The following is a 12,681-nucleotide window of genomic DNA, read 5'->3' as shown; positions in this document are numbered from 1 at the left end:
CAAATGGATAAATAAATGGTTTAGTCACAAAATAGAATACTATACAGTAACTAAATGAATGTACAAGAACTACATGTATCAACATGAATACATATAAAAAAATGCTGACTGAAGAACAAAGTTGCAGAATACATACAGTATAATATCATTTATGTAAAATTTAACCAGATTCAAAAGTATATACTGAGTATATATTTACAGTATATACTGAGATATATATGTAATAAAAGTATAAAAACATGAATAGAAATGATACATAGCTACTCCAGGATAACTTTAAGGGAATGAAGGGATTAGGGTAGGATGGAGCTTTAGCTGTAACATTTTATATTTTCTTAAATATCTATTTTTTATTGTTAATTATTATGGGTATACAATAGCTGTATATCTTTATAGGGTACATATGACCTTTTGATATTTATTTCTTTTTTTAAAAAAGAATGAGCCAAATTTAGAAAATATTAACATTTGCCTAGTGGACAATGTCATCATTTTACCCAGATCCCCTTGGATCCCTTACTGACTTCAACAAATCACTTACAAACGACTTTTTGTCTCATATCTGCTTCTAGATATGAGATAATCTATTAACACAAACTCCCACTTCCCTTTATACATGCCCATAACTCTACCTTCCCTCCTGTTACCTATTGGGAATGTGCCTGTTCAGATCTAAGGCCAAATTCTCTACCTGTGCACTAAATCTAGGCCCTTTCATCCACTCAAGGACATCACTACAACAGTTTTCCTCTTTCTTTCCAGCACTGTCAGATTTTCTTTCTCTACTAAATATCTCCAACACACAAACATACTGTACATATCATATATTTTTAAAAACAACAACTCTCTGAACCTCATTTTCCATTCCTGCCATTCCCTCATTTCTTTGCTTGTTTTCACCACAAAAATCCCCAAAACAACTGTCTAAACCTCTATTCTCCAATTTCTCTTTCCATTTACTCTCAAAACTCACTCCAGTTAGGTTTTCACCCCTTCCATTCTGCCAAAACTACTCTTGTCAAGGTCAACCAATGACTTCCATATTGCTAAATCGATGGTCAGTTTCTAGTCCTCAGCTAGTGACACATTTGACATAGGCAATCTCTTCCTCTACTTTATAACATTTTCTTCTCTTCCTGTAATAAGAGTTTAGATTATTGTTCAGAAAATATTCATTCTCCTCACCCTTCCACTATGGGTCAAATCAGTTTCTCTGTCCCAGTGACATGGGATTTGGCTATGTGCCACACTCTAGCCAATGGAATATTAGCCAACTTAATGTGAGAAGAGGCCTTTTAAAATATGCTCATAGGATTTACATTGGTTTTTGTACCCCCATATAAGAAGATATTCTCCACAGTGGCTGCTGCCTCTTCAGCCTGGGCTTCAGCATGAACACACAAGGAACAGACAAACTCAACCTATAACCTAAAGCAGAGTCACTCAGCTGAACACAGCCTAGGTCATCTGAACTGCAACCAACTTGCAGATGCGTGGGCATGAGAACAAATACATCTCTAAGCTACCGAGCTTTGAGTGATTTGTTCTGCAGCTTTACTGTGGCAATAATGACTAACACACTTGCCTTTCAGGACATATCACCCTCCTGATTTTATTCCAGCCTCATTGACTATTCCTCCTCATTTCCCCGGTTACGATCAAATGATACTGGAATGCCCCAGAACTCAGTTCTCAAATCTCTTCTCTATTCTCATTCTTGAAGCTCTTAGCCATTCTCATGCCTTTTAAGTATCATCTGGAAGCCAGGCATAGTGGCTCACACCCGTAATCCCAGCACTTTGGGAGGTCAGGACAGGAGGATGACTAGAGCCTATGAGTCCAAGACTGGCCTGAGTAACATAGCCAGACCCTGTCTCTACAAAAAAATAAAATAAGAAAGGAGCCAGGTGGGAGGGATGGTGCACATCTGTAGTCCTAGCTACTCTGGAGGCTCGGGTGGGAGGATCTCTTGAGCCCAGGAGTTCGAGGTTATAGTGAACTATGATTGAGTCACTGCACTCCAGCCTGGGCAACAGAGTGAGACCCTGTCTCTAAAATCAATCAGTCAATAAATAAATATTATCTGGAAACTGATTACTCCCAAATTTATATTATCAGCCCAGATATCTCTCTCTCTTGAACTCCAAATGGGTCTAACCAACTGCTATTTGACATTCCCACCTGGATATCTAACAAGCATCTCAAATTAAATCAGTGCCCCCAAACAACTCCTGACCCACTCCCTCCCGGCTTTCTTTCTCTCAGTCTTCCTTTTCTCACTAGATGGCAATTTTCTCCTTTCAGTTATCCAAGGCAAACACCCTGGAGTCATTCTTGGCTCTATATCAAATCCTCGGGAAATCCTGTTAATACTATCTTCAAATATATTTTAAAAGTCTTATCGCCTTTCACTACTACCAACCTGGTCCAAGCCACTTTTTTCTCTCACCTGGATTTTGCAAGAGCCTCCTAATCATCTTCTTGCTTCTGTCTTCTCCCCATCCCCACTCCATGCTCTATTCTCAAAAAAGTTGCCAGAATACTCCTTTTAAAATTTCGGTTAGATACTGTCACTCCTCTACCCAAACTGCTTCCTTAACTCTTTGACCTCATTTATTACTGTCCTCACTCACTGGTCTATGAACATGAACATCTAAGGCCGAGTCTCCAGGGCCTTTAGCCTTGCTATTCCTGTAGACCGGAATACCACTGCCAGATGGACAAGCTTGCCACCTCACCTCTTTAAAGACTTGGCTCAAAAGCTTCCTTTCATTGAGGCCTTCCCTAACCACTTTAACACTGCAATTCCCCACCTCCGAAAGTCCTTCCCTTCCCTTCTTAGTTTTTCTTCATAGCACTTATCACAACCTGAACACTACATTTTTTACTTCTTTATTCATTTATTACCTCTCATCCCAACTAGAATAAATGTATAGTCCCTGAGAACAGGGATTTTGTTGTTTGTTTTGCTGTCTGTTGAATCTTCAGGGCCTGGAATATTTGAGCAACACTCAAACATTTGTTAGATAAATAAATGTGTTTTACCTTCTGCATATTTACAATTTCATAGATATATCTATAATAAATGGGTAGATAGTGACAGACTCAAAGGCAAATATCATTAAACAATTGCCTCCAATTCCCAAAGGATTTCCCAAATCTACTAAATGACGTTTTTAAATATGAAAACAAAGTTTATCTAAAAGGAAGGAGAAACCTTTAGTTTCCTTGACTTCAAGTTTCTCTTAAATTTGAGCTTTCATGTTTTTTTTTGTTTTCCTTTCAATGGCTACTAAATGGGCACTCTCAGAAGTTTTACATAAAACATTAAAACCTCTTGTTCAATGTAGTAGGGTTAAGCTGTGGAAGGCAAACCCTACATGTGACGAAAATATGCTTCTGACCAGATTGTTCTTCTCCCTACCAACTCTGCCTGGTTGTCCTCTTTTTTTTTTTACAAAAAAAAATCCTGATTCCATGCTGAGAACTCACACACAAACACACAGCCCACCTTCGCGAGGTGCTTGGGTCAGGACTGCAACCTCCTAGAAGACAGCTCAACACTAGCCCTTGGTTTTGCCTTATAAGCAAGTAACTTCTCTAGACTCCTGTTTTGCTGGGAAAGCTATTAATGTCATGATTCCCAATCTCCTGGCGGTTAAAAGGATAGTTACCAGACACAAGGCCAGGTAAGTTAAAAAAAAGAAAATTGAGCGCAGGTGCACACGCTAACATCCCTCCTCACCCTACTCCCCATCCAACAGCAGATAAAGAGAAGTGAGTTTGCTAGACTTTCTTGCAGCAGTTGCTGTTATCAGGAAAAAGCGTTAACTTAGATTATACACAATGTGCTCCTCATTGCTGTAAAAGCCCCCACCCGTCACCCCCGCCCCCCACCGTCTGCAGCGATTCTCCAGTTTCTTGATAAGCAGGGGTAGCGCTGACCCGAATCGCGCTGCTTTTCTCAGGGCCGTCGTTGGGCTGGCCTCCATTTTAGATGTGAATCAACCCTCCGAATATGCCTTCGGGCGCAGGGACTCCCGTTTTTCTGCTTCTCCTCCTCCTCCAGCCTTACCCTCAGCCAGGTTTTCCTCATTTCAGATTTTCCTGCGACTCATCCCCTCATGAGTCATGCCTGACGATAATTTTCACATTATTTATATTAAGCCTCGAGATGACGGCATCTGTGCTCAGAAAGACATGCAGTACAAGGACCAGAACCGACACCCCAGGGCGCCCGTAGTGGCGGGTCCCGGCCGCTCTGAGCGGCGGGGCGCTCGGCGAGGTGAGGCGCCCGGAGCCCCCGCCCCTCCCGCCGCTCCCCGGCGGGCCCGGCGGCCGCGCCTCCCTCCCGCCCCTCGCGGGGTACCTGGCCCCGGCGGGCGGGCGGGCGGGCAGGGGGCGGCGCTGCGCCGCGTCACGCGGCAGGGTGGGAGAGCGGGCAGGTGACATCAGGCGGCGTCCTCGCCCTCGCTGCTCAGTCGGCGGCCGGGACGGCAGGGGCCGCTGTGAGGAGCTCCGCGCTCGCGCCCCGCGCTTCGGCTCCGCTCCGCGCGCGGTGAGTGCGGGGCTCCCGGCCGGCGGGCTGGGCCGAACTTTTCCGGGGCGCGCGGAAGAGAAGGGGGAAGGGAGAGAGCCGAGGGGAACGGCGTCGGGAGCGGCTGCAGGGAGGCACCCGGGCGCGGCGCGCGAGCGGTGGGAGCCGCGTGCGGGGGACTCGCCGAGCCTGGCCAGGCCCTCCCTGGGCTCCGGGGAGGCGCTTTGGAAGTTCTGTCCCCACGGCTTGCGCGTGCGGATGGCGAAGGCCGTCCCCCGCCGGAGCGCGGGGCTGCCGCGCCGCCTGCCTTCGCGGGGACCTCCGGCGCCCCAGCATCCTCGAGGGAAGGTAGCGGCCGGCGAGCCGAGCCTGGGCGGCGGGTCCCCGCGGTGCCGGCGGGAGGGGCAGAGGTGCTCGCCGGCGGGACCGGGAGAGAGGAGAACCTGCTCGACCTTGGACGCCGAGGTCATTTTCCCAGCGCCGGGACCTGGCTCGCCGGCTGTGTCCTCAGACTCCCGACCCCTTCCGTCCCGTTTCCTTCCTTCCCCTCTTGGGCGCCGTGTTCTCGCGGCCGGAGTGAACTCGGGGCGCTGCGCCCGGAGCGGGGCGCTGGCTCTCGTGGCTCCCGGCGCCGCATCCTGTCCCGGCGGCTGCTGCTGGCAGCTGAGGAGGGTGATGAGTACAGACCCGTGGAACAGGTCATACCTGAGATGGAAATAGGAAAGCCTGTCGTTCTGTCGCCCAAAGTACCATTCACCGGGACACTGGCCTCCCCCCGCCCCAGTCAGTCAGCGCTGATGCAAACTTAACCGGCTGCGAGGGAGAGAGCGCTCGGGGCGCTCCCCGGGGAACTCGGACAGGAAGGATCCGGTCTCGGCCCCTTCCCAGCTCCCGGTGTAGTCGGGCAGACAAGTCCCAAACTGGCTGAAGAATGGTTTCAGCGACCCGAGTCCCTCCCTTACTGGTCTTTTCCCTCTTGCTGTGATGTTCCTTTGGAAAGCGTTTCACTTAACCCCACGCTCTCAGGTTATCCTTCATTCCACTCCTCACTTTTATTGCTTAACTGCCCTAAAAGAGTCATCAATACTTAGTGGCTGCCCCCGCCTTCTTACCGCACGCTTATTAATTCACTTATTTTGTAGCTTCTGCTCGTTCCACTGATCAGAAATTGGTCTCCTCAAGGTCACCTAGGGCTAAATAAAATCCGCCCCCCCCATGGCAGACATTTATCAATGTTTATGCGCCAGGCACTGATCTAAGTATTCATGTTAACTTTCCAATCTTCACAACGATCCTGTGGCGTAGATATTAATATTATTCTCATTTTAATGAGGGAACTGAGGCACAGAGAGGTTAAGTAACTCGCTCAAGGCCACACCCATTGGAGCAACAGGAGATTCCAGCTCTGGGGCTCTGGCTCCAGCGCCGCAGCGGTTAACCACTGCCCTATACTGCCTCACCTGGAGTTCCTTTTGTCATCCTTATTTTCCTGAAGTCCTGTGCATAGGACTCATTCAGGCGTCATTGTCCAGGCTCTAAATCTCAGGTCCCTCTTTCTCTTGTGTGTCTTTGTACTAGTTTAGGCTCTTAAAAAAAAGAAAAGAAAAGAAAAATAGATTTATAGAACTTTGTTGCTTCCTCTATCACCTCTGCTTATCTGGCTTAATATTCTGTTGCATTCTAGGTGTCTTCTTTAGTTTTCATGTAAACGGCTCTCAGTGCACATGATAATATTCCATTTGGACTTGCCCTGCTTTCCCCCAAAGCACCTCTAGAAGGTCATTTCTATCAGGGGTCCCACCATTATCCTAGTCCAGCATGCAAAACTCAACAGTCCTGTCTCATGTCGCCTCTTTCCCAGTCATGACATCTCAGAAGATTCAACTTTTACCCAGTCTTTCCTAGCTTTTGTCAGTCTCACCACTTCCATCCTCTCCTCACTACTCTCCCTCCTCCCCACCCCCGAACACTCATTTATCATTATCATATGCCGTTTTCTACTATTGATTATCATCTTTTGTGTTTTCTTTCCATAAGAAGATTGTAAACAACTTAGGACATTACATCTTCAAGCCTTACAGCCAATAATTGCTTGATAAATATTTGTAGAATAATATAAACAATATAAATTAAGGTAGCACAGATGGGGTGAGTTTGATGATGGTGGGAATTTTTAAGCCAGGTTTTACAGGATGTTAAGGAGTTTGCATTGGTAGACACAGGGGAGCTGGCAAACATTGTAAATGAAGGGGAGAAAAGCTTGTGCTCACTCCATTGCTACAGACAGGTACCCAGTTGTCCTGATGAAACATTACATTTAGAGGTATAATGTAGTAGGGCCAAATCAGCAGAGAACCATGAATCCTTATCTTAACAAAACAAGATGTGAAATCACAGTAAGTTAAAAAAATCTAACCTTTTTTATTAAAACATGCAGCACATACATAAAAGTGCATACAATATAAATTAATAGATTAACACAGTAGATATATTTGGCAGTAGAATTACTGTCTTATTCTGATGGTAGATATGATAGTTGGATGAGGCTGCTGTCAGGCCAAATAGTAATCTTTTCATAAAATCTGCATAAGGTAATGCAGTCCTGGACTAATACCGAGAGGCATTGCCAAGAAAGAATTGGCTGTGCTTGGAGAGGTTTGAGGTGAGGGGAGAAGACTGGATAGTGGTACCAAAAGGTGAGATTGGAGAGCCAAGAAGAGGGTTCTGACCCACTGAGTATAATTCTACCACACTGAATATTTTGCCATTTTGCCTGCATCTTTCTCTTTTTTTTCTGTGTATGTTTTCCTACATCATACTCCATATAGAATTTTGGTATTCTGTGTTTTCCATATAATACCTAGTAAGCATTTTTCATATTACATAATTTTTAAAACTCTTATTAATTATTTTATATTCTAGTAATTATAATGTGATTTACTTAACTAATACTCTATTGTTAGATGGGTATATTAGCAACAAATTCTAAACAATCTAAGTTATAGTAATGCTTATCTTTGCAGATGTATCATTTTACAAATTGGGGATTGTTTCCTTATAATAGTGTTCCAGAAGTGGAATTACTTTGTCAACAAGTATGGTCATTCTTATGGTTCTCAGTACACATTGTCAGATTTCTAAAAGCAATTTAAAAAGCAGGATCAATGCACTGTACCTACCTTTTCTTCCTATGAAGTAACAGCAATTCAATTCAATATGAACATCTTATTAAATACTGGATCAATTTCCTATGGCTTCTGTAACAAAGTAACCATAACCTGGGTGTCTTAAAACAGCAGAAATTTATTGTTTCGTAGTTCTGGAGGCTCCAAGTCTAAAATTAGGATGTCATCAATGTTGATTCCTTCTAAAGGAGAATCTGTTCCATGCCTCTCTCTTAGCCTCTGATGACAGCTACAATCCTTGCCATTTCTTATAGAGGCATCACTCTGTTCTCTGCCTCTTTCTTTACATGGTTTCTCCCTGTGTCTTCACATGGCCATCATCTTATAAGGACACCAGTCATATTGAATTGACAGCCCACCCTGCTCCAGTATGACTTCATCTTAACTGATTACATCTGCAAAGACCCAATTTCCAAATAAGTTACATTCTGATGTATTGGGGTTAGGACTTCAACATATTTTTTGGGGGGGACACAATTCATCCTATAATAGGAACTGTGCTACACATTAGAATGTACATAAAAGAAAGCCCCTATCCTCAAATAATTTCTAGTCAAGTTGAAGAAGTAGGATTTTTTTCTAATTTTTAGAAATTGCTTATTTCCCATGATGTGTTACTTGTGCATATCAATTTAGGATATGGAAGGATGCTATTTACCAAACAATTTAGAGTTATTGTAAATATAGTAGCATGTTAAACTGAGAAATAACTTGAAATCTCAGTAATACACATCATACCCCTTGGAAAGAAGCATGCCATAAACAACATTTCTTACATGTGTTTCTGTGACTTATCCAATTTTGACCATTTACAAGTTAAGAAAAGTTGAAAGCTAATGCAAATTTGGCATTTTATAAGATTAGTCTTCTAAAAAATTCGAATTTTTCATTTTTCCTAATTGATTTAGATATAGTGAAAGCACATATTATTGGCAAGTGAAATTATCCTTTTTGTAAATGACAGAAGTAGGCATACCATCTTAAATATTTCTTAAGAGACTGTTATTCAAATTAAATAAGTGATTGGGTGCGGTGGCTTACACCTGTAGTACTAGCACTCTGGGAGGCTGAGATGGGAGGATCTCTTGAGGGCAGGAGTTCAAGACCAGCCTGAGCAAGAGTGAGACCCTTGTCTCTGCTAAAAAATGGAAAAAAAATTAGCCAAGTGTGCTGGCTCACACCTGTAGTCCCAGCTACTCAGGAGGCTGAGGCAGGAGGATTGCATGAGCTTAGGAGTTTGAGGTTGCTGTGACCTAGGCTGACACCAGGGCACTCTAGCCTGGGCGACAATGGAGCAAGATATCTCAAAAAAAAAAAAAAAAAATAAGTGTCCATGTAACTTACAAGTCTTACAGGTTAAAGACAAATCTTCATCAATATGGACAAGCAGCCACTTAGGCCATGAACACCAGCAGCCTGGCTTCTTGTCATCTCCAATATAAGGTAATAGAGCCAAACCTAGACAAAATTTGGGAGTATTACAAGTTGTATACCCCACAAACATGTGAGTGCCAGCTTTGTGTCAGGCAACGTGGCTGGCAGGATGCTAAAGCCAGTCCAGGTCTGTGTGGGGTACAGGGAGGTAAACATCACAAAGTTACAGTACAGTGTGACTAACTGTGCTGTGATATACACAGGGTGTTGGGAGGCAGATCAGAGTTAGGCAAACAGAGTCCTTCAGAGCTGGAAGAAGGAAGACTGGGAGTTAGGGCAGCTGCAAAATGAGATTAGGGAAGGGAAATCAAATTTAGGCAGAGAGAATGCAGGTATGATCACAGAATTGGAAATACTTTAACTACAGAAGAAGGTGCTAGATGAGGCTGCCTAGGCATGTGGGAGCCAGGTTTACTGAGAGCCTTGTTTGACCTACTAAAGATTTGGGGGTTTTTCCTGAAGTCAACAGGGAGCCTTGGGAGAACTATAAGAAGGTGAAAGACCTGTTAAGATTTGTATTTTAAAAGCATCCCTGGTGTTTACCACTTTACCTTTCTGAGACCTCACCTCCTCTTGTCAAGCCTCTATCTGATCTGGAAAGGACAGCTACCTTCATTGTTTACATTAGATATCTTGATTATGCTTAGCTTGCATATGAATTTTGGAATAGAAAGTAAACTTCATGAGCATCCTCTGTGCCTCTGTGCTTATGGGATGCTCAAACCTGCATTTAAGTTTTTAATCTCTTAATGACAATTGTAAGGTGAAAGTTTCGGTTTCTTCTAGGCATAATAGTTGCAGTGAGGCACTTAATGTACATTTTCTCATGAATTTTCTGAAGCCAGGAAGGTCTGGCTCTTCATATGCATAGGTACAGAAAGGTAAAGAAAGCAGAAAGGGTCTTTAGGCTACACTGGTAGAACTGTGGAGCCAGGATTTAAACCCAGGTCTAATTACAACATGTAGGCTTTTCTCATTCTGCATACTAACTCTGTGGGTTGATAGTTTAGCATGTATAGGAGACGCTAGGACGCTGATATCATACAACAGTTTTGTGAAGGCAGCCATATAAATAAAACTGATTTATACTTTTAAGGGCAGTGGTAGAAATGTGAAATCTAGAAAAAGAGAGTTTCACTAATAGCCCTTAACCTAAATACAGCACCCCCCTTCCTTTTTGTTCCCAATTTCTGGGTTTAGTCCTAATAGCCCATTTATAATTTATTTATTAGAATTAAACGACCCAAGAGGGTGCTTAAAGGGTGCTTGTTACTTGAAGGTGACTTACTGTACGTCTGTCCAGGGGCTTCTCTGCCTCTCGTCCTACCTGTCTTTTTTGTGCCTTTTTAGGCAGACAGTGCTGTGTTTGATCCTGGGGGCCTGAAAGATTTGTCTCAGAACTATCAACCAGCCAACCAACCATGTTCACCTACATTTTAATCCCTCTGCTGCTTATTCAGTTAGCTCAAAGGCACATACTGATACCTTCATGCTTCATCCTCTTCTTTGTAATTCTAACAGGTATGACTTTAACTTGAAGAAAGAAAGAAGGTAGAAATGACCTTCTTAGGAATCCCGAATCTAATTACTGATTATTCAGTAGCTTAGGGTGAGTTCCTGAGCAAATGTGGAATCAGAAAATAGTGAGAACAACTATTCATTGTTCAAATTAAGAAAAAAATGTGTAGTGGATGTAATATTTAATATTAAAGTCAGTATTTTAAAAATAAAATGTGTGTGTATACACACACACACACACACATATATATATATATGTAGTTGAACATGCAATTACCATTTCTATAGGTAAGAAAACCAGCTGGATATTGGCAACTTGCATATGGTTCATCCTAATACAGATACAATCCCATCAATGCTGGTTGACCTATGAGCCTATACTCTTCGTTTCCCAATAAAGCACACTGACTGGGTGGTACCCAGGCAAGATGAACACTGGCATCTAGTAGTCCATTCTCTTCTCTACCTGCTAGGTTATTGGCTTAACAGAAATTTGTTGTATTTATTGCAAACATCTTTTTTTTCTTTTTTGTTTTTGTTTTTTTTTTACCAACTGAACATTGTCCCAGATATTCCAAACATCTTGGTGCCAGTTATACCAGTTATTGTGAAAGATCAGTTACATAAGTGTGAAACTTATGAAACATAAGTATTATACAAAAGGAAAGAGTATGACTATTTCTGTGAAAGGAATGCTGAAATCTTTGGAAAGATTTCATAAAAGTGAGCTGCAAAGAAAGTGGTTGGGAAAACTGTAAAAGATAAGAAATAAAATTGTAAAAACTTGAAAGATAATATCCTGAGCTTTCCTTACAACTTTGTTTAGTTTTGTTTTTGTTTTTGTTTTTTGTTTTTTTTTTTTTGAACCACTTAGAAAATTAAAACTGAAAACTGTGAAAGATAAGTTCTAGGCATGGTTTATATCAGACAAATATTGGTGAGGACCTCTTCCTCAAGTTAAGTCTTAGAACTACTTTGGAAAATTGGGGAATTGATGCATATTTATATATTTTAAGGTAAAGTAAGTATTTATAAAGGTAAGTAAATACTTTTTGATTCATCACTATAAACAACTTTTTGATTAACTAACTAGAACTAGTCAAAATTGCTGTTCCTATTAGTCTCAGTGTAATAGTTTATGTTATAGTATTGTGGGTAGTCAAAAATCTTTGCTTTTGGAGTTACTCTACGTACCTGTGTTAATAAAGACAAAGTGAAACTTTGCCACTGGGAATGTAATACAGCAGAATACATATTTTTCTTTATTTAGCATACTATGTATGTAATCAACTCATACATTCTTGTTTTAAATTGGGTTTTTAGTATTCTTATAACATTTGAGTTTATTTTAATAATATGAACCCATATGAAGAACATAGAGCTGTTTCCTAACTGCCTTAAATGGCTTACATACAAATTGAAAGCAAAAACACATAGTATAACATTAGCTAGAGTCTATTAAACTTGATAAATTTCTTAGTGCTATTAAGCTGATAAGTTTAATTGGTTAAGGTATAACTTATTTTAGATTCAAATAGCAATTATAGAAGTATAGTCATTCTTTTCTGAAGTATTAACAGATTAATGGAAAAAGACCAAACTTATAAAATGAGAAAAATAAAAGTATATTTTATAATAATAGCATTTATTAAGCACTGGCTATATATTAATACCAGCCACTGTCCTAAATTCTACATGTGCCTTATCTCATTTGATCTTTATAAAAGCCCTCCGAAGGTGATACCGTTTCCATTTTCTAAACAAGGAAAGTGATGCTAATAGGAGTTCAGAAACTTGCCCAAGGTCACATGATTAGTAACAGCACTGGAAATCAGACCCAGTTCAATATGAACTCCAGTGCCCGTGTACTTGCCACTTTATAACTTAGTCATTTTAATTTGAATTTCTGATATAGGTGTTTTTTTGTTTGTTTGTTTTGTTTTGTTTTGTTTTTTAAGAGACAGGGATCTTGCTGTGTTGGCTAGGCTGGTCTCAAACTGCTGGACT

The 12,681-nt window shown here is 41.8% G+C and overlaps 1 protein-coding gene across 1 annotated transcript in view; it reads left to right on the top strand.

The window, feature by feature from the left end:
• The first annotated feature begins 4,438 nt into the window (after positions 1-4,438).
• The window catches only part of ELOVL7 (ELOVL fatty acid elongase 7), an 83,731-nt gene continuing 75,488 nt past the window's right edge, over positions 4,439-12,681 (top strand). The window contains exon 1 of the mRNA XM_045565959.1: positions 4,439-4,558. The gene's annotated coding sequence lies outside the window, so the exon portion shown is untranslated. The remainder of the gene's footprint in view (positions 4,559-12,681) is intronic.

The sequence above is a fragment of the Lemur catta genome, chromosome 12 (genome assembly GCF_020740605.2).
Source record: "Lemur catta isolate mLemCat1 chromosome 12, mLemCat1.pri, whole genome shotgun sequence".
In the NCBI taxonomy this organism is placed as follows: Eukaryota; Metazoa; Chordata; class Mammalia; order Primates; family Lemuridae; genus Lemur; species Lemur catta.
Note: the sequence above shows the minus strand (reverse complement) of the source record. Positions and strands in the feature narration are given on the sequence as shown.